General features: G+C 37.1%; 1 protein-coding gene across 1 annotated transcript in view; it reads right to left on the minus strand.

Annotated features, from left to right (window-relative positions):
- PUDP (pseudouridine 5'-phosphatase) overlaps positions 1-22028 on the minus strand; it is a 57922-nt gene that overhangs the window by 34639 nt on the left and 1255 nt on the right. The window lies entirely within an intron of this gene.

The following is a 22028-nucleotide window of genomic DNA, read 5'->3' on the forward strand; positions in this document are numbered from 1 at the left end:
AGCCAGAGGGCATGGAGCAGAGTGGATAAAATGCCTCCCTTTATTTGCAGGAGGGAACCAAGGCTTCTCCCATCACCTCAAAGCTACCCAGATTTTTCAAACTGTCATTTCTGCATTAAGGAAATGTATCTTAGGGTCTGAACAAATAACTTTCTGGATCTGCTCTTTCATCACCTTTCTTCACTATCCAAGTTGGCAAGCAGTGTCTTAATTTAAGTACTCTATGTATGCTTTTCATGGGGAAGGGGAGGGGAAGGGAAGGGGAGGGGAAGGGGAGGGGAAGGGAAGGGGAGGGGAAGGGAAGGGGAGGGGAAGGGAAGGGGAAGGGAAGGGAAGGGAAGGGAAGGGAAGGGAAGGGAAGGGAAGGGAAGGGAAGGGAAGGGAAGGGAAGGGAAGGGAAGGGAAGGGAAGGGAAGGGAAGGGAAGGGAAGGGAAGGGAAGGGAAGGGAAGGGAAGGGAAGGGAAGGGAAGGGAAGGGAAGGGAAGGGAAGGGAAGGGAAGAAATCTGGTACTTTAGGGGAATGCCATTACACATTCTATATATATTGAAAAAAGAAAAAAAGATTTTATTATTTAAGAGTATCTTTGAGAGGAAGCTTCTAAGTGCCTTCAAAGACATTATGGTCATTATTACAGAGCTGCTGGCACCACTGCATTTACAAGAGATTACTCAAGCAAAACACACTCACTTGTATTTCCAGTGGATTTCAGACAAGATTAAACTTCAGATTGAATTTTGGCAGTGATACTATCAGCTTATATCTCAAAGGTAGTTTTAGGATTAAAGCTATTTTTTTAAACACAAACAAACAATTCATCCTTTCCTTCCCTCCTCCCCCTACAAATTTTTGAAAAAGAAGGTCTTTAACATTGAATTTAACACTAATATGGGGATGACATGTTCTTCCAACTCTTGTCTTCATGTCAGCAAAGATCTCAAACACTGGCTTTTCTACCAGTGTGTTTACCTTTTTAGGAAGTCTCCTCTGTAAAGTCAGCTACTTCTGTTAACCTTTCACTTCCTTCTCATGCTTGTCTCTGCCTTCTGTATCTCTACAGATGTGTCTATTATCATCATTTTAGAAATAAAAGGCAAAAGCAAGCAAAGAAACAAGTTGCTCTTATGAGATTTATTTACAGAAACTAGGGACTTCACTTATCAACATGTCCTTTGCCAAGTAAAATATTTTTAATGGAGATAATAAAATAGTGAAATTATTCATGTGGATATTGTGTCAATTTCTGAATTCATACTAGTTATGTAGGAGTGATTAAACGTTAAGCTTTAACTAAGATACTAAGGAGAACACTGTCTGAAGAAAGAAGCACAGAGCCCATGACTACAACAGATGCCAAGTCCTTCCCTGCAGTCTGACAAACACTCCCTACTTCACCACAGTGATGTCATCCTGAGATCAGCAGACGAGTCTCATCTGAAAGCAAATGAGAAACACAGGGGCCATTTCACCACCGTGTGAACCCACAGCAGTGCAGAATAGATTCTCTGCCACCTGTCAGAGTGCTCTAGTCCATGTCTCCTCTCAGTAACTAGAGGGGATGCTGGGCTGAAAGATCAGATGAAGACCCAACATACTTATCTGGAATGTTTAACAGAGCACCAAGGGGTTCACAGAAACCTCTTACCTTAAAAATAGAGGCAAAAGCCCCTGTACTACTCTTTGTAAATGCTCCTCAAACAACTACAAATAAGGGAAAAAAAATACGAGGGATCTTGGAGATCCCTCAAACACACAGGAAAGGTATCACAACAGAAACACAGGCAAATGGGCTCTGAAAAGTGATAAGCTGGCTGACACAAGAAAAGAGAAAAGAAAAGAGAACAATAACAAAAATTCCTCAATTTTGCTTGAAAATGCCAGCTGGTACTCTCTGCAAGCTAGGAATGTAAATTAAGAATACAATTTTTTAAATTCAGAGCTCTCACTTTCCTTTTTTTTTTTATAAACTACTTTTTCTCCCTTATCTCAGACTCACCAGGTGAAGGACATAAAATTCTTATCCTAAGTTTAAATTTGAAACTGAAAATCAATCCTCATCCTATTAAATAGTACAAGCTAAGCAGAATTAAAACAAAGCAAGGAAAGAAAAAATTCTAGAACATGAAAATTTTCCGATGGGTCTCTACAATAATTACACGTTAATCTATTTGAACTGAAAGGTTCAACTTAATTGCTAAATATACTACTTTAATAGTGTCCTGCATTTTTAAAATTACATAGCTGACTTGTGAATGAAATTTTATTTATTTTCCTTAAAAAAATCAAAATTATTTTAATTTTCATGAGTAGATGACAAAAGCATGGATGTTGGCATTTTACTTGCTGAAATAGATATGTTTCACTACAGCACACAAATCAAATCTGAAATCTGAGGGAAAAAATTATGTATACGTACTGTGTAAAATCCAGCTGGAATCTGAGAAAATCACTGCTGATAAAGCTGAATTTCTACATGCATGATTAACAGAAAAGGACATGTTTCTTTTGATTGAAGACAAAGGAAGATCTACATGTCTCCCTAATAATTAAAGAGCATTACACGAATACTAAATAATGATATAGCTTCAAGATTTCTTATTCCTATTGGAAAGGAGCAATCTCAAAAAAAAAAAAGGCAGGCTAGGTTTTTCACCATTGTAACAAGAAGGAAACCACACACAGTTCAAAGGATTGATCAGAGTTTAAATATATCAGTGAAGCATAATTTCATACTGCTATAAACCTACTATACAAAACAAACTATATCTAGCTCCCACACATAAATAAAACCCATTGATGAAATGACACAAGCAAGAAGAATTAGAAGTTCAACTCAAGTGCCTAATTACAAGCACCTACTGGTATTTACGCTGGTATGTCCAAGACATCCACACACATCTAATGTTAAAAAGGTAATTTGGGCACAACTCACAGCTCATGGCATAAGCAGCCAGATGATGCCCTACAGCCTCCCAAGTGTTTCACACTCACACATTTCAGCAAGTGAATCCAGCCCCAGCTGCTAACCTCCATCAGGAATACAAACTGAGAACACAACAGGACATATGTGGCAGTGGCCTGTTCTAATAGTGGAAAGGAAAAGTAAGAATTCTTAACTCCTGCAATTTTGAGTAAATGCATAAGTTTTCAAAATACTCTTTTTATCTTTAGCTCTCATCTCTTGAAATATCTTTTATGTGGACATTATCAGCACAATGTACTGTCCATCTGCTTGCTAGATTTCACTGGGAATGAGTAATATTCATTCCCTAGTCACATATCATCTTCTAGTCATTTTTATAGTGACCCTTCTTCAACATAAAAGCACAGTCAGCTCCACTGGTGTTGTTTAGAGTGCGTAAAAGCCAGCCACAATAAATACAAATAAAGTGACCAAAATGACAGAGGCACTGGATTACTCAGTTTCTGATCTGGCACAAAAATATGCTGACATGTATTCAGGAAGACCTGCAGGTCACTTGGAAACACACCACAGTGAATATATGGAGTGCATGATCTGCTCGAATCACTGCAGAGTCACAATTAGATGTGCAGATCTACCTAGGCTGGGGGTACAGCAAACATCAAAACAGTATGTAAGCCTCATGTTTATCACTTACACATAAAGACAGTTTAAGGCAGAAAATTATGACTTCATGAATACAGAACTTATTTTTTTAGAAGGTTATACATCTTCTAATTGAATATTATGTTATTGTTATTCTAAAATAATCTCTAGTTTATCAAGTAGATGAGATTAGTAGGCATGAAACCTCCTTTTAGCCATAGCTCATCTTAATCACTAGTTTTGAGTTCTTTGTTTGAACAACCCATTTTTCTAAATAAACCATCTATAGCAGACAGCTGTCTTACAGTTTGTGTCAAAAGGTCAGTTTTTCACTTCCCCCTCAACATTCTTCCATTCACACTTTCATTACTATGAAAGCTAGTTTAAAAATGCCTGACTATGGTCACCCATGATGGCTAAAAGGAAAAAAAAACCCAGCAGTTTTACAGTTGACCTCAAAATCACTTAGAGCAGCCCAGCAAAAGTAGGGATGAGGAAGGCAGGCAACAGAAATTACCTTTTGCATAATAGCCTCACTGTTAGAGCACTAGCTCAGAAAACAAAACTCAGTCCTTCAATCCATCCTAAGGCTGTTTTTCTAACATAACCTGACATTTTTTATGCTATTATGTTATGTGCATATATACACTTGTATACAGATAAACCATTTATATGCTTGTACATATATATATATATATATATATAGCATACAGGCATTTATTTTCATGTATTTACTTTTATATGGTGTATGTATAGAACTGTGTTTTACAGGCAAAAGTGTCCTTTAAAGAATGAAACTCAGGATAAGTACTAGCCAATGAATACAAATCAACCTGGAGCCTCTTGACTTAAGGGCTCATTAAAGGAATGTGCTTCAAAATGCTTAGCACTGAAAGTACAGAAGGAAAAGGAATGTTCCATTCTTTACTGTAGTATTCCTCCATTCCTTCCATGAACTTGTTTAGGAAGAAAAATGAAATATAAATTTATCATCTTAGACATTCCCACTTCACTGCCACAGGAGGAAACAAGCAGTGGTTTCACACATGCTCAAGTGAAAAATTTGAGCCATGCCTAAATGTCAAGGCTGATGTACCCAACCAGGCAAGCTGAACCTAAAGGCAGTCTGGACCACCAAACCAAGGGAAATGCTGCTGTCATATTCATGTCTTGTACCTTTCCACTCTCATAACCAGTACCATTTAAATTCATCTTACTGCTCCCTGGAAGTTAAAGGAAGGTGAAGTATCTATTAAAATAAACATCAAGCACCAAATAATGGCTACTTCAAAATAATAAGCTACTTACAAAGAACAAGTTATTTAGTAAACCATTTTACATGATTGATAAACCATAACTTCTAAAGATACAGGAAAAAAAATAATTGCTGAAAATTAAAATTACTGCTTCCAATTTAACTGAGTAATGATTTGTAAACCATTACATTTTTGATTAGCACTTAGAAAAACTCACCGAAAATATCCATTATTCATTTTAGTAAGGAGCAGGTATAAGACTGTTCTGGAGCTTTAATTTTTGCAAACCTACTTCTTATTTTCCCTTGTACCTGAATGTTAATATAAGTACACTCCAAGGTAGACAAACATGTTGCATTGTGATTACTTTACTAGGTCCACAGAAACAGAAATTGCTACTGGCTAATTCAGTGCTGTCAGTCTGTTTGCCCTTCTCTGATAGATCCTACCATGAATTCAAGTTACTGCTAACAGGTTTAAAAAGGAAGTAAATTTGATTCTCAAACAACAGCAGCTGTATGAAACTGTTCCCAAATGAGTATCACGTATTTCCCCCTGTGGGCTTATATTACTAGGAGAATTTTTCAATGGCAGCTACAGAGGAAGCCAATTTCTCATTTTATATGCAGAGAAACATGGTACTTCTATGGGGAGAAGAAGAAACTTCTGAACAAATTCAGAAGGCTTTTAGTTTACATTAATACAGCAGATATATCTTAATGCTATCTTGTATTCATATATACACCTTATCCTTCTTTTTTAATGCCACAGTGAAGTGAAAGAAATAGTTCACAAATAAAGCATGCAAACTTTTTCGATGTGGAGCTGTAAACAATACTCTGGCACCAATGCAAAACAACACATGAAAATGTAAAGAAAGTCTGTATTTCAATTCCAGAGCATGAGGGAATCAAACGTTGAAATACAAAGGCAATATACATGACTTAATACAAAACATCCTAAAAATGTACTTATTAAGCATCATCTATGTGACAGCATCTCATTAGTTTAAAAATAGAAAAGCTATTGATTCATAGAAACTGCCTGATATGCTTTCTTAGGCTCTTAACCATTAAAGACTAAACTATGCAAACATCAGTTGATATGATGCCTGCAAAACCCTGTCTGTTGGGTGGAAATCTACAGTTTACAGAGACACAGCTTCTTAAAATGTGTATGGGGAAACTCAAGTCAGGCAACAGTTACACTATCATTATTATATGAGCTACTATACCATGGAAATTTATACAAGCAATGTTCTCAACCAGAGAAGCAATTACCAGCTCTGAGCACCCTATCAGCTTACAGCATATTCACAAGGAAGTTAGCCTTTCACCAAGGGGGTACCTCCTCTTCTCAAGATGTTGCTGAAAACACAGAGCAGCAGTTCACTAGCCAAAGGAGTGCAAAACAAGGTTTAAAAAGTTGTTTTGAAATTAGATGCTCCAAGGAACTTGTGAAACCAGAAGGGTCACTGTGTTATCAAAGTCAGCAGAAGAATAACTAATTGTATCTTCTTAATTAAGAGAAGTACCTGGTTGGGCCAGGTACTCAGCCAAGTCCCAAGCTACTCTGTCATTCTCCTCCTCCTCAGTTGGACAAGGGAACGAAAATATAACAAAAGATTCACGGGTTGAGATGAGGGCAGGGAGTGATGACCCACCAGTTACCATCACAGGCTAAACAGACACAATTTGAGGAAATTATACTGAGCAGGGGAATAAGAAATAACACCAAATTTTAAAAAACCTTCCTTTACACCTGTCCCATCTTCCTGGGCTTAGTTTTAGTCCTAGCTTCTCTACCTCCTCTCCTGCAGCAGCACAGGTGAAAGAGAAGAAGGGTTGTGGTCAGTTCATCACACATCTCTGCTGCTCCTTCCTCTGCAGGAGTAGGACTCCTCCAGCACCTGGAGCATGTCCTCCCCCTCCTTCTTCACCAACCTCGATGCCTGCAGGCCTGTTTCTCTCACATATTCTATCTCTTCTGCCCTGGCTGCTGTTGTTCAGCAGGTGTTCTTCACCTTCTTAAATCTGTTATCCCAGAAGTGCTCTCACTGTCACTAATGAGCTCAGCCTTGGCCAGAGGCAGGTCTTGGATCTGGCTGGCATTGGTTCTGTTGGACATCAGGGAAGCTTCTGGCATCTTCTCACAGAAGCCATCCCTGTAGCCCACCCTTCCACACAATTCCTCTGCTACCAAAACCTTGCCACACAAAGCCAAATACAAATACATACTTTCTCTGGGAAGAGCTATCTATAGGAAACATAACCTTCCTTAAACAGATATCCCAGAGCTGTTCTGTTTAACCCACAACCTAAAAGAGCAGAAATGGAAAAAAAAAAAAAAAAAAGTTGTGAAAGGGGAAAAAAGGGTCAGGAAACTTTATTCCTTCCTCAAAAAGAAACATAACATGAGGCCATAGGGAAAATTCTCTTCAGCATATCAGAGGTCTCTCCTAATACCAATTTCCTTATTCTCAAAACAGTTTCATCTTTCTAAGAATATATGCATATATTCTCAAAGAGATTATATATACATACATATATATGTATATAAAGACTTGATCAAGCTGCAAATTCAAGATGTTTGACTTTCAGTGCTACATGTTTCTAAATCACTTTCTGTAATACTGTCAAAACGTCTGTTTCCTCAATAGTGAAAACATTTTAAAAGACAGAGTGACTTCAATAGGAAAAAAAAACCCATTACATTTCTACTGTGGCCTTGGACAACGTTCTAAATTTAATGGTGGCAATGTGTCAAACATTATTACCACAGAGAAAACGCAGAGAACTACAGATTAATAAAGACAATTTCTTCTGTCCACTCAAGAGTGCCTAAAATTTTTGAGGTAAATCTGTGGATGGAGTGATTTCTCTGCAGTGATAACACCAAGAGCAGAAAACCAAACATCATCACATAGCTTGGTTTTCCAAGAGCAAGGACATTTCATCATGGCTGACTATTGTAGCAAGCTGAATTGCTGCTAGCATAGTCCAGGGTAAGGAAGCAAAAAGGATTTTTGCCTAATATCCACAGATGTTTATTCAGCCACACAGTGAGATGTTCAAGTCCCAGACAGACACACAAGGTGGATGCAGCTTTCTCTCTCCAGGGGCCTGGGGGCTGACCCTAGTCTCAGGGCAGTACAAAGATGAGGGCCAATTAGGGAATGGGGGGGAGTGGCTCAGGGACACAGGAACAGACATAGGAACAAGGGAAGGGCCAATGGGGTCTAGCAGCTTTTTGAGGGAAGCTTCCTGTGTCTCCCCAGACCAGGGAATGCCCCCTCAGGGTCTCCACAGACTATCTACATACAGGAGCAAAGAGACAGAAATACTGCAGAAGACCTGGTCACAATAATTATTTAATAGTTGTATACCAGGCACTTCTTATACTAACTATAGTAACTAAACTAACTAAAATACATAAAAAAGATTCAGACCTTTGAGATTCATGAGGCAAGTATGATACAGTGAACTGAAAATTATGTTTTATGAGCTGCAATGACTGTTTGTTGGAAACCTGTAGAAGAAAATTCAAAACTGTAATAATATAGATACCCATAAAAGGAACTTCAACACAACATAACAGGGAACTTCCACACAGGTGAGCCATAGGCTTCTCTGAAGATGCGTGACCAGAGCCCTCACCTCCCATGTGGGACTGAGGACCAGAATAGAGGGCTAGTTTCACAGAGTACTCAAAGGCCTCACGCAACAGCAACAGTTGTCCTGCCTCCAGACTTGGCAGTAAACCAGAGGCAAGTTCTAACTGAGTCTTAGATCAAATACAGCCTGTAGCCCAGAGAAAGACTACCCAACGTTACAACTGTCACAAATGGTGGTTTTTTTGTTTCCCAACCCCATTGGTAAAAGCACAGAAATACTGGAAGAGTGCAATTTGCTTTAGAATATAATCAGCTTGCTTAAGATTTCAGGATGAAACAAAACTTATACTTGGCCATAGAAACTTTTAACTAAGCCCTATTGAACCCAGTGAGAGATAGGTACATAAACCATAGAATGGAGTGGATTGAAACCATAAAATGGATTGAAAAGGACCCTTCAAATACAACCTATTCCAATCCCCCTGACAGGGGCAGGGACCTTCCACTAGATCAGGTTGCTCATAGCCCCACCCAACATAAAACACCTTTGTGCTTCTGCGCTAAAACACCATTTGTACTCCAGAACCTGAACCACAGGCTGGCAGATGCAGAGGCACTGAGAAAACCTCATATGGCAAAAAGAATGTCTATTCACAGGAAATGAGGCCAGTCACTCAAGTGCAGTCATACTCTATCAATACGAGGTCTTTGTAACAATATTCCCCAACAAACTGCCACTTACAGAGTTTAGTACACAATAACAGATTTTTAACAGCATTCATTTTCTTCATGAGTATTTACACACTAATTCTCAGTCCTGATGCTGAAGAGCTGCATAGTTTTCCTCCCAGTATGTATCTGAAATTTTGCTAAAAAGCTTTAGCCTCTCTGCTTACGTGTTTTAATCTACATAGTAATACTAGTATAGAACCTACACTAGTTATTTATTAATATTAATAATAGCTACAGTTCTATAGATAGAACTACAACTAATTTAGTTATTATATAACTAAAAACAGACTGAGGTAACTTTCATTAACTGGAAAATCTTACCAGAATACTTTAAGTTAGCCTTCTGTCATGAAAAATATTGCCCAAAATTTCTACCTCTGATCATATAAAATCTCTACTTAATATGGCAGATGCAGATTAATTAGGAAGGCTGAAAAACAATAGCAAATAGCATCAACTACAGTTCAAGTAAGATATGGAAGAAACATTTCAAAATTAAATATCTGATGCAAAATACCTGTGAAAGGATTTCAAATCACCTCAGTTTGAAACCACCCCAGGGACATTCATCTGCAAAAATCTTCATCAACCTCTATGCTGCTGTAAGGATTTAAAAATTATGGTTGCCTGCCTCAAACATTGTTACCACTGAAGGACTTTGCCCATTGTGGCAAACTGTGTAAAGAAGCAAACGCTCATCTGCAACCACTGAAGGTGTCTCCCCCAAATATACCTGCATTGATTCCTGGGACTTGGACAGTAAATTAAGCCACCTGACAGGAACTTGGGAAAAGATAAAGGTGGTACTGTTGTCTAAATGCTATCTCAAGCTAGAGAGAGGTAAAAAAAGCTGGGGGACAAGAATGTATCACTGATTATGGACAAGGAAAACCAACTGAGCAACACTGCTAAAATCAGCTCAGACTAAATTTGGCAGGGGGAGATCAGAACCCACTGACTCAAGAAACCCCCTGACTCAAAACTCAGAAAGACTGGGCACGGGATTAAGTAGCATTAGAAGTGAGGGAATTATTTAACCAAAAGAGTAAGAGAACTATGTAGCCAATGTAGCCAAACACCAATTCCTTTGTTTGCTAAAATGTATAAATAGTGAAAATTTTTCAACAACTTCGGGACCCTCACCACTAAGAAGCCCAGGGTGAAGAAGGACCAATGGGATGCTGCTGGACCCATGGGTGGTGACTATATTCTGCTTAATTTGTCTGTTGGTCTGTCTGTCTCTCCCTCCTCTCTTTTTTTAATCTTTCTACCTCACATTTTACTGTTAAACAAAATCCATACTATTAATTTGGGTGTATGATCCTGCTTGTACCTTAATTCGGATAGAGGCATCTCTCAATAATGAGATCTTAACAACTGCACGCAATTATTTTATTGTAGTAGAAGTGACACAGAAAACATTTAAAAGTTTGGCACATGTCAAGTACCTAAAGGCTGTAAGTACTGGATCCAGTGCTCACTTTCAAGTAAAGTATTTCAGCTTTTGAAGCTTTTTTGAGAGTGTCCCTTTCTTGGCAAAGAGGAGATGATCAAGAAATCTTAACTCCCATGCTTGAGTCAAACTGACCTTGTATTATTTTAGCACATTATGAAAACTTTAAAGAAGCATAAGGTCTTTGAACATCAAAATGCATTAACCTAAATACTACCATCTCTTGTTTAAAATGGGAAAAATAATAAAACAGTATCAGAGATGTTTTATAAGAAGACATAAAACTTATATACAGTACAATCCTGAAAGAATACTGTAATTACAAAAAGGTTCAGAGAGAGAATCTCACCAACATGTCAGTGAACCCAATTCACATGAGGAGTACAAGAGAAATGGAAACCTGGAAGGAGACTCTCTGACAGTAGCTATTAGGGTTATATTTTTAGGTATCTCAAAGGGGAGAGGCTGAATCTTCTTTTGCTAGAGAGTGGTTCTGGGCATAATGGAAATATTACCTTATGACTCTCTTTTGAGTGTGACAGCTTAGAGTTACAAGAAACACTGCTGTGTATCCTACTAAATGAAAAAAATGTGTTCAGAGACTCAAAGAGTGCAAGAAATTTCAGTCCATCATTTCATTCTTCCATATGAGTAATGTGATAAAAATAAAAAGAGATACTGAGAATTGAACTAGAAGTCATTCCACTTTCCCTCAATCTTTCTTTCCTTCTGCCTCAGTTCTGCAAGCTAAGGTCAAAGTTTACATCTTGAGACACAAACAGCTTCACTCTCCAGTGGCTGAAATTTAATAAGCCTGACACAGGAGTTACTACGCTGGGGTGTTCTTAGTTTTACTGTACCATTGCTTGCAAAAGACAGGCTGGTGATTTATATGCTCAATAGGCAGATAAAAGAGATTTGTTTACTTTATTTACAAAAATAACCTAAACTTCCTTCACTCTATCTAAAAAACAAAGAAGGAAAAAATCCAGTACCCTTCCTCCCGCAATCAGCAAAAGGAAAAGCGTCTGATTTATTTGCTGAATACATTCAACTGAGCCACTGAACTAATGACTTTTAGATTAAAAGTCCTATACTTTTTGACCCATTATGTTTTTAAACTGTTAGAATACTTCCTAGGCATATAGTTAGAGCTGCATAACCAGTTAAACAGGGTAACTTACATGTTTTCTAAATGTAAGGAAAAAATAACTATGAGGTGTGCAAGTTCACAGCTGGTCACCCAAAGACCCTTCTTTTCTGCAAGAGCTGCACACACTCTAGGCCACATCTTTCTAACAACCTCTGAGAAGTAGTTTTCAAAGAGATTAAAAAATTTGCACAAAATTGCAAACCTGGTAATCAACAAGCAGAAATACCTTTTTTCTTCTATTTTCTGAAAAGCAAATCTAAATATTAGTAAGAGAATCCAATTGTATAGAACATTGCAATCAGAGAAAAGAGAACTACACACTGCTGACTACAGCTACTGTCTACACCTTCTAATACAAAGGGTTGCTTTAGTCATTGACCTTGTCATAAGCAAAGAGATTGCAGATTTTGTCCTTGTGTTAGGTTGACATAGACCATGGTGGTATTGCTACGGGGCTGTCAGGCTCTCATAATTTCTGTTATGAACTCGTATTCTATACAACTTAAATTTTTTTTCCACTAACAAATAAAATTGAAATTACACAAAAAAAAAAAAACAACCTGTTTTCTTTAGGAGAGGGATTTTTCTCCTCACTACTCTCTATCCTAATTATTAATTACAGAAAACCTAGCATATCTCTTGAGCTTTTAACTCCCTACACTGGACTCACAGAGGAGCTTAAGTAGCTCTTGAACTGGAAATAGGAAGCATTTACACTGTCAGTACTAAAGCAATTAAATTGCATCATCATCATCATTATTCTGTGAAAAAATAATTTCTTTGTTAGTCTGCAATTGTTTCCAAGGCTCCACTATAGACAATTAAAGTGGGTAATACATTTTCCATAATTAGACTGCCATTAAGTACAGTTATACAATAGCTGCAATCATAGATAATTGTAAATTATTTTTTTGAATATATGATTTACGCTTCTGGGCTTACATTATCAATGCCACTTCTTTATGGATTGAAGGAAGGGAGTAGCTACTGTTATATAAACAGAACTACAGCACATTGTAACCAATTCCTTTACTTTTACCCATGGAAAGTCCAGTACCTGTAAGTACTCAATATTACACATTTGATATCCTACATCACCTAGGTATTGGGCACTTTGTAACCAGTCATAATACAATCTTTCTGAATTATGTACTTATATGATGCTCTCCTCTAAGAAAAAGAATGGCAAAAAGAACAGGGGATTTGGGAAAAGTTATTTATATGCACTATCAAATCAGCTGCCAAGTCAAGATGACTCAGATAAAATGAGAATTTCAAGATGGTAGTGAGAATAATTTCTAGGAAAATCAGATCAAATCTCAGGGTTTTTTTGTAACCTAACAACTTAGAATTTTATCTTGTTACTGTTAAATCCATATACTCACTAACTACTCTTTAAAACAAGCTGCAAAATAAAGGGGAATAGTTCATTTCTATTTTGGAAAAGACAAAGCCATGATAAACAGTAAACTATGCAAAATGAACTCTGAATCAAACATTCCAAGAAATTAAATTTTGCAATACTCTAAAATTTGCAATAAACTGACACATAAAACATTTGACATTTTAGAACACACAAAACCAGAACAGCAACACTACTTCTTGCTCTTTACTCCTAGATACCTTCATCCATGAAAAACGAAAACATTTAAATTAAAAATGGTAAAAGGGTAAATATAATAAAAATATGATCTACAACAATAATAAGAGTGAAAGTTATTAGGCAGCAGAATAGCAATTAGATAGACTACAATACCTTAGTGGCCCAAATACTTTCATTTTCCTGAGACATGTTCCCCATGAAACACTGTTTTTAATTTTTAAAGACTAGAAATTTATTACATTGTGATAAGCTCTTTATGGCTCCATCTCCCCTGAGCCATAAAGCAAAGAACATTTTGTTAGTCCAGTAATAATATAATGCTATAGAGAAGACTCAGTCCTAGCATGAAAAGATCCACCATTTTACATGGTGCAATTTTTTGTAATAATGATCTTGTAGCAGAACACTGACTGTATCTAAGGTTATGTCACTTTACAGGCATGCATGAGCATACTCTTCTTCCCTGGAGAGACAGGTCAAAGGAGGTTCCTATATGTAAATTACAAAACAAGCAAAGAAAAATATCTTTACCATAGAACAATTTATTCAAAAGAAATATGTCTCAGTATACTTATGCTCCACCTTAAACCATTAATTTCTCGTACTTCAAACCTTCTGATACACTATAATCCTATTTTTTTTTCATTAAACACACATCGTCTTTTACTTCATTCTTCTAGTACTAGTACAATTTTTTTCCTCTTGCTTAGAAATGTTCCCAAATGACCAGTACCAGTGTCAAAACTCATAAAACATCCCAATCCATAAAATATAATCCCACTTATTACTGGTCAGTAATCAAATAAAGGTATATTCTATTAGTTTGAATAGGTACTCTGTTTAAGCTTACATTGCACACAAATGGAGCAATTAAAGCAGAGGATAATTTTGAAGACACAATGTTTCAAAAGATGCCCTGACATAAACAGGCTATTTTATGTATACAGTGACACTGGTACTGTGAGAAGAGAGCCTGAGTGAACTCCTATCTATGCACAGCTGACAGTCCATGCCCAGGGCTGAGCAGCCTGGCAGCAAAGCCAGTGAATGCAGCACGTGCGAGCACAGGGCTGCTGCAAAGGGCGAGCACGAGCCCGTCCTGTGGAGAGCAAAGGTGACACGGGGCCCTATTACAGCAGGTCAGAGAGCACACATTAATGAGCTGGAAGAATGAGACACTCTAACACTGCCCATATTATATAATGACAAAGGTCATGAGCACATTCACATAGATGTTAGACAGAAAGACTGGACTGACAAATACTAAGTAAAGTGGGCTTTCCTCTTAAATGCCTTGCATTACCCTGAGGCAAACTGCATGTGAAACTTATCCAAAAGAACCACACACAGGCAGAGGCAATCCAAAAACAAGCAGCAGAGAAAAAAGCAATGTTTGTAATGCTAACCCATAAGTGGTGCCCTGCAATGACTGAAGCATGGACTCAGACTGGGAGGGAATCTGAATGCTTTATTCAAGAAAATGAGCTGGTTTTATACACTTTTTCGAGGCACAGCATTCCCTTACATGGTAGTTCTCACTACCATGATGTGGCAACATGGGACAGGTGACTTATCCCATGTTGCCACATCAGCAACACTTTCTAAATGTCCTTCTATGGAGTGATCATGTGCAGTTCACCTGTCAGCTTCTGCCAGGCTCCTCTCTGTAGGGCTCTGCTGCGTGGCACCTCCTCCACCAAGGTCAGGTGGAGACAGCCTCTCTGTGCCCCCCTGTGCTCCTTTGTGCCCCCCTGGGCTCCTTTGTGCCACCATGGCATTCTGCGGGCATGTGCCACAGCCTATGGCACAGCCTATGCACTCAGTTCTATCCTATCTCTTCCCACCATGCCCAAATGAAATCATTCAAGAGCTAGAAATAAATTTGCTTCATGAGACACAGTCTATTAGTAGTTATTTGATGACTTTTATAAAAATATGTCACATGTCATATGTCATACTTTTCTTCCTCTTTCTCTAAAGAGAGAGAGGAAGTAAAGTAAGAATACATTTTAACAAGAAACCAACTATTATATATAACAATAGCCTGGAAAAGTACATGAGAAAGAGCAATGTATGCTTAGATGAAAGTTTTTCCAAAATGCAGCATCATATATACTACCAAACTACTACTGAATATGGTATTCATTATAAGAAAAATAAAAAGATTATTAAAAGCTGCACAAGAACAGAAAACATAAATGGAGACAGCAACAACTGACACTGTCAACAGGTATGCAACCCTTCAAGGAACAAAATACTGATTAAAAAAGAAAGTTCAAAAAAGTTTTCAGCCATCAAAAAAACCAGAACCACAAAAGATACATTCTTCACCAGTTATTGAAGCAAAGGAAGCAAAAAACAGTGATTAAAAATAGAGGATGGTTTTCCCCTAAGTACCAAAAAAAATCTTGATGAAGGTTAGCACTACCTCAACAAACCTTAAGTCAGAACAATGATTTTCTTCTTATTCTTCTTATCAAAGGGGGCAAAACGGGAAAAGTCAAGGTCAGGAGCCTCTGAGAGAACCATTCTAAGCCACAGAAAATTTTTGGTTATATAATTCTCAGTAGTCTTGCGAAAGAAATTAGTATCGATACAAAGATGTACATAAACACATAATAGGAGCAGCAACAATCATTAGCAGTATCTACTTCATGCCAGAGATGTCCATAATGAATGCAATAGAGTTTGAGAGGAGAAGATATTTGGCTTAATTGCTTCTGTATTTTTAGTTAACATAGTTCTTGGTCTTAAAAAGAGCAATAGACATAGTGTGAAAATTATCATCTCCATTAAGGTCTGTTGCCAATAAAAAAAGAAAAAAAGTTAAAAATAATAGCAACCACAATCACCCTTCCTCTTCCTCCATTAGAAGTGTAAATGCCAGTATTCAAGAGCAGGATTGTGTCTCAGAGATAATACACCAGCAGAATTCAGAGATCAGAAACTGCCCTGCCCAAATTAAGATGTTCTGAAAAATTCCACTCTCAAGAGCTCAATTAGGCAACTCACAACAAGGCTACATGAATGAATTACAGCTACTCAGAACAAGAGCTGCAGAACTGGGTCCAAGATGGTACAGAGTGTAACTATTGCCAGTATGTAGAATAATAAAACCAGGGATGTTAATGCTGTTTTTCTTCTTAAGTATGAAGAAAATTGGAATACAGCAGCTAGAAATTGTGTTATTATAATGGAAAATTCTATGCACCTTTTCTTTGTGTGAAATTCTATTCCATTTATGACACCTTATTATTTACATTCAAAGCAAAATAATTGGAACTTTATACACATGCCAGTTTACGTATGCAACAAATCCTTATCATCTACAAACAGATTTGAAAATCCTCTTTTAGGCATAGGAAGAGACTAATTTTTATAAATGGTCTAACTGCTGTATGCACCTCTATAATCACTAAACAGAACCTCTACATTCCCAGCATTTTCAAAACATACCTCTCCACTTACTACAGGATCTCTATGCAATTGCAAGTGTGTAACAGTCAGAAAACAAAAGCCACATGGGAAATTGGAAAACTCTATGGATTAACTGTTTGGCATGTGATTTCTCTGGTTTTTTTTCCTTACTTTATAACCAAATGTTTTGGGTCTGGGGCAACTTATAAATAAGCACCAAAAATACACTGCATTTGTGTGTAATTCCTGTACAACACTAAAATCAAATCATGGATCTTTCAGCTTGGGAGCATTCCTTGGTTAATTTCTCAAGGAAAAAAAAAATCATTGTTAATGCTGCCCATGGAATTTTGAAATGTGGTAGCCACTACAGAAATCAAAACCAAAACTCACAAAAAAACCCCCTGCTGAACTGAAATTACTCTGATTCTGGATTATTCTAACCACAAACAACAAGCAACCATGTGGATAGGCAATTCACAAATCAATCAAGGGAATAACAGAAGTAAGGCTCTGGGTTAGTATGTTTGTTATGTTCTTGCCAAAATTTTTCTTGCTGTTAAATTAAAATGTTAGCTTTCAAGCATATGACAAATCTTATTTACTGTATTTATGGTTAGTTAATTCTCAATGAGGAGCTATTTTACTTAAGTCCAAGTTTTGCTCATGAAGCATCTATAGGGTATTCTAATCCAATAATATCCTTAATCTCTTTAGTTTTGCAATAAATTTCAAATACTGAACACAGGGGCAAGAGAGTATTTTCCCTTCCCTCTTTGTTCCCAAAATCAGATGGAAAGTGAGAATGACAAGAAAGTAAGTTTCCACTACACAGAAGCAGAAAATAGGCTTACAAAGATTGCCAGGTTATAGCCTAAGAAGATTAATTCCTGCACTTAAGGCATAACATAGACCAATCTAGAGAGGACTGATGTTTAATGGAATTGGTGTTATTTGCTTGGATGCACAAGAAATAGGAAGCTGTTTTAAATAAGAGACAGCATGCACATAAGCAAACTCCAGCATGGAACTCTCATCAGTTTTCTTGTAACAGCCATCTCCTAGGCAACGTGCAATAAAATGAAAGTAAGAGTACATTTTTGACTTCTGACCTTTTGAGGATGAGTAGGTAACAATGGGGAGAAAGAAAATATGCTGAAATTCTTGTGAATCTCACAACACTACAACAAATTTAACTGCAAGCTAATTTCTTCTATATTTTAGACCAGAGATGACCTGTCTGGCCAGCCATGCAGAAGTGTCTTAGAAGTGGCACAAAACACAGAGGTCTTCACACAAAGGAGACAGTGGCTATAAAAACAGCAACTTCTGATCCCAATTGCCTTAACTAGTTTTCATCCCTCTGGAAATGGTCACAAGCTGGCATACCTGTGCCTGTGCAGTCGAACATGACTTTGAGTTATGGTGAAGGTATCTTGTAAAACTAAGCTGCTCCAGGAACCATCTCTCATATTTGAACACACTGATTTATCTCATATAATGATACTCTTTTCCAACACTAAGGGGCACTGACAAGAATAATAATTTACATAAAACAATCCCTACTCCTAGGAGAAATTTAAACAAAAATAAATACATGACTAAACTTCCTATACTAAAGTGTCATGGTCTTTGCACATTAGTTTAGCTCTAGTTCAGCTTTAAGCACAACGCTAAGAAATATCTTATCTTTGCAGCCATTTTCCTAAGTTCATTTGTCAGTTGGGAAAGGTTAGTATTACATGTTATTGATACATATTATAATATTGGCTTTTTGCAAATATTAAAATAGGTTTTATATGTGTGGTATTAAAGCAACTTTTTTATAAAGATACAGTTTGTATTTCTGTTGTTAATTAAGCTTAGACATAGTAGTGAAATAGCTATGTTTGTGTTAAAATGCCTGCTTGGATGGGATAACATCCAATGAACACAGGATAAGGACACCTGCTACAGATATGCCAACTATCAGCACTCACCATTTGAAGAAAGTATGGACCAAGGCCCAAACTAGAAGTGATAAAGGAGCCAGAACCACAGCCATGAAAAATACATGCTCTAAAAAGGCAGACCCAAGGAGAAGCCATGTAAAATAGTTCCTGGAAAATGTCAACTAGTTTATGGATATGCATAGGGGTCTATGAACATGCAACAAGCTGATGTAAGGGAAAAGGTATTTAAGGGGTATCCCTGAAGGTGACGGTGTGGTCTTATATGAGTGCCAAGATGCACCTGGCCGTAATAACCTTTGCTTTATGGTCCTTATCTCCTATCGTCCTTTAATAAACTTTTTAATTTTTACAAGAGAGTGAACGTGTTTTTCACATTACACATGTAGCTTGTAGAGAATTTTAAATGTTTTCAGCCCAAGTTTAAGCACAGATCATCAAAGGCAACATTCAATCCTATTTATGCTTTAGTAGTAGGGTAGCTATTGGCTACAATTATATAACAAAACTACTTGTCATCGTTTAAAAAGAAACCTATGCAGTAAGTTTATACGATAGATCCTGGGGGGCATTACTCTAGTTTTATATTTTGCACAAGTTAAATAGATTTTTCCTTCTCTATCTTTAGCATTGATTTTTTATGTTCTACAATATGCTAAAATGTCAAGATCCAAACTGCACAACTGTAACAACAGAATTTATTTAGGGATCAAATATCTCAAGTTTCTGTTGTTGTTATTCTTATTATCTGTTAACCCTGTACTATGTGTTGGATAAGTGCATAACTAGGTTTAATATTTTTAATGTTATTAAATATTTAATTAAATATATTAAATTAATTTATTAGTATGATTAATTAATTAATTAATATTTGAAATAGTTTAACGTTTTTAACTAGACCACACACTAGCAGTTAGAACAGTAGTCTTCTGTAGGAACAGGTTACCGTATTTCAAGAGAAAGCAATCCAGTATTCTGAGCATTTAAAGTCATTACTTGTGGGAAATCAAATAGAAATTTAGCTTAAGAAATGTAATGCCTTAATTGAAGTGCTGGGAGGTTTTGTTGTGGTTTTTTTTGTTGTTGTTTCGGGTGTTTTTTTTGAGAAAGTACAGCAGTACAACAAAAATTAAGATGTAGTTATTCCTTTTCCTCTGGCTTCTACTACACAGTGCACCACTAAGCAACTATGATAATTAATGAAGCTACATGAGAGGATGATCAGTCACTGGAACCGGCTTCCCCAAGCAGTCATCATGGCACCAAGGCTGTCAAGAGTTCAAGGAGCATTTGGACAAGGCTCTTAGTCCTCTGTTCTAGTTTTTAGAAGTCCTGCAAGGAGCTGGACTCAATGATCCTTATGCTTTGGGAAGAGATGGGTGGAGCTGAGCTGCAGGCTGTGGCACGCACCTGCAGAAGCACATGGCAGCACAGAGCTGACCTGACCTTGGGAGGAGGCATCACACGACAGACCCCTATGGAGAGGAGCCTGCTGGAAGCTGACAGACGGGTGAACAGCGCGTGATCACCCCTAAGATTTGATCCAAGAGCTCAAAGGGAAAGATTAGGCAATAAAAAAAAGGAAGGGTAGATTGCATTGATTAGAAATGCAGAAAAAGGAGGCTGACAGACGAGTGAACAGTGCGTGATCACCCCTAAGATTCCATCCAAGAGCTCAAAGGGAAAGATTAGGTAATAAAAAAAAAAAGGAAGAGTAGATTGCATTGATTAGAAATGCAAAAAAACCCTGGTGTTAGATAACCTTTGAAACAATGATACAGAAGGACTCTGAATGAAAGGGTTGAAGGACTTCCACAGGCAGCTCAGAGGCAGTAACTTCTGCATTGAAAGTAAGCTGATACATCAAGGTGCAACTCAAGGACAACTTAATCAGCCTCAATTATGTTAGAGGGAGGGGGAAGATAAAATATCAGTTGATCAGACTTAGCAACACTTCCACACAGACAAGGATTCGCAGTAAAGTATAGGCTGCAGGTTTTATAGGGTAACACTTGGATTGTTTCCAAAGTCAAGAACCTTTTGAACGCCTCCGACCTCATTTAAGGACTTTATACTCACAAAGATTTTTGGAAATCTTTCTATCAGAAGATAGAAAGATTATCTTCCTTAATTCAGAAGCAAGTATGTCAATTACAGAAAGCAAGTTCATGGCACGTTACATCTGATGAATTTAATGCTCAATTTTTCTCATCATTTATACATCAATTTATATTTGTTCTATAAAATCAGTAGGGTTTAGGTGAAAACATCTAAAAGTAGTCATGTACATTTGCAGACACTACTTTATTCAGAAAAAGTTTTGCAAAACCTGAAGCTTCAGATTCTAAAAATTGCAATTAAATTTTTAATTTTTATTCTAAACTATGCAATCACCCAGCCACTCAAAAAAGTTAGCAATAATAGATATTAAATACCAAAACTCTTATTTGTACTCTTTGAAAGGAAGTACATTTGGGCCATTTCTGTAGCTTCTTGAAATATGTATGTTAATCATTTTATCACCTCCAATGAACATTATGCGGCACATTAAAAATTTCATAAGAAAACTACGGGGTTCTTATGTAGGTTAACATCAATATGAACATTTGTCTCATTCAGAAAATTTACAGTAGGCATGTTGGGCAGAGGGAATCTAATTTGCGTATGCCTTTTATCACTCTTTCCCCCAAATTATTCCAAATTTCTTGAAACATTTAGAAACCTTGGGAAAGTCCAAGCAGCCTCCTGACTGCCTTTTTGCCTCCCAAGGGTCACTGCTCATCATGAAACAAACAGGCTCACCAAGAATGTTAAACGTTTCATAGAATTCAGAGGCTGAAACATACTGAAGTCCTCTGAAATGAAGTGCACATAATGAAAATCACCAAGGTAGAGTCACTTTTACTACTTAGTACTGGAAGATACTTGAAGAGTATTTTCAGTCTATTTCCTTGAAGCTGAAAGATTTCTGAAATACAATACATACTTTATGTGTAACTTTTTAAAATAGAAGAAATCACATACATGTATCATTACCAATACTGTCCTGTTAAGGTGACTATTGTTTGTGTGAAGGAGATTTCCAGCTTCTGACAAAGAGCAGTAGTAACTAAAAAAAGCTTTCCTGAAACTTCTAAGAACAAAATTAAAATAGTTGGTTCTAGATAATAGGATTAAACACACACACACAGAGACACACACACACATATATATATATAGGTGTGTGTGTGTGTGTGTGTATCCCCAGGCTATTTGAGACTCCAGTGATGAAGTTGAAAATGCAGC

Source organism: Molothrus aeneus, chromosome 2 (assembly GCF_037042795.1).
Source record: "Molothrus aeneus isolate 106 chromosome 2, BPBGC_Maene_1.0, whole genome shotgun sequence".
NCBI classification, from domain to species: domain Eukaryota; kingdom Metazoa; phylum Chordata; class Aves; order Passeriformes; family Icteridae; genus Molothrus; species Molothrus aeneus.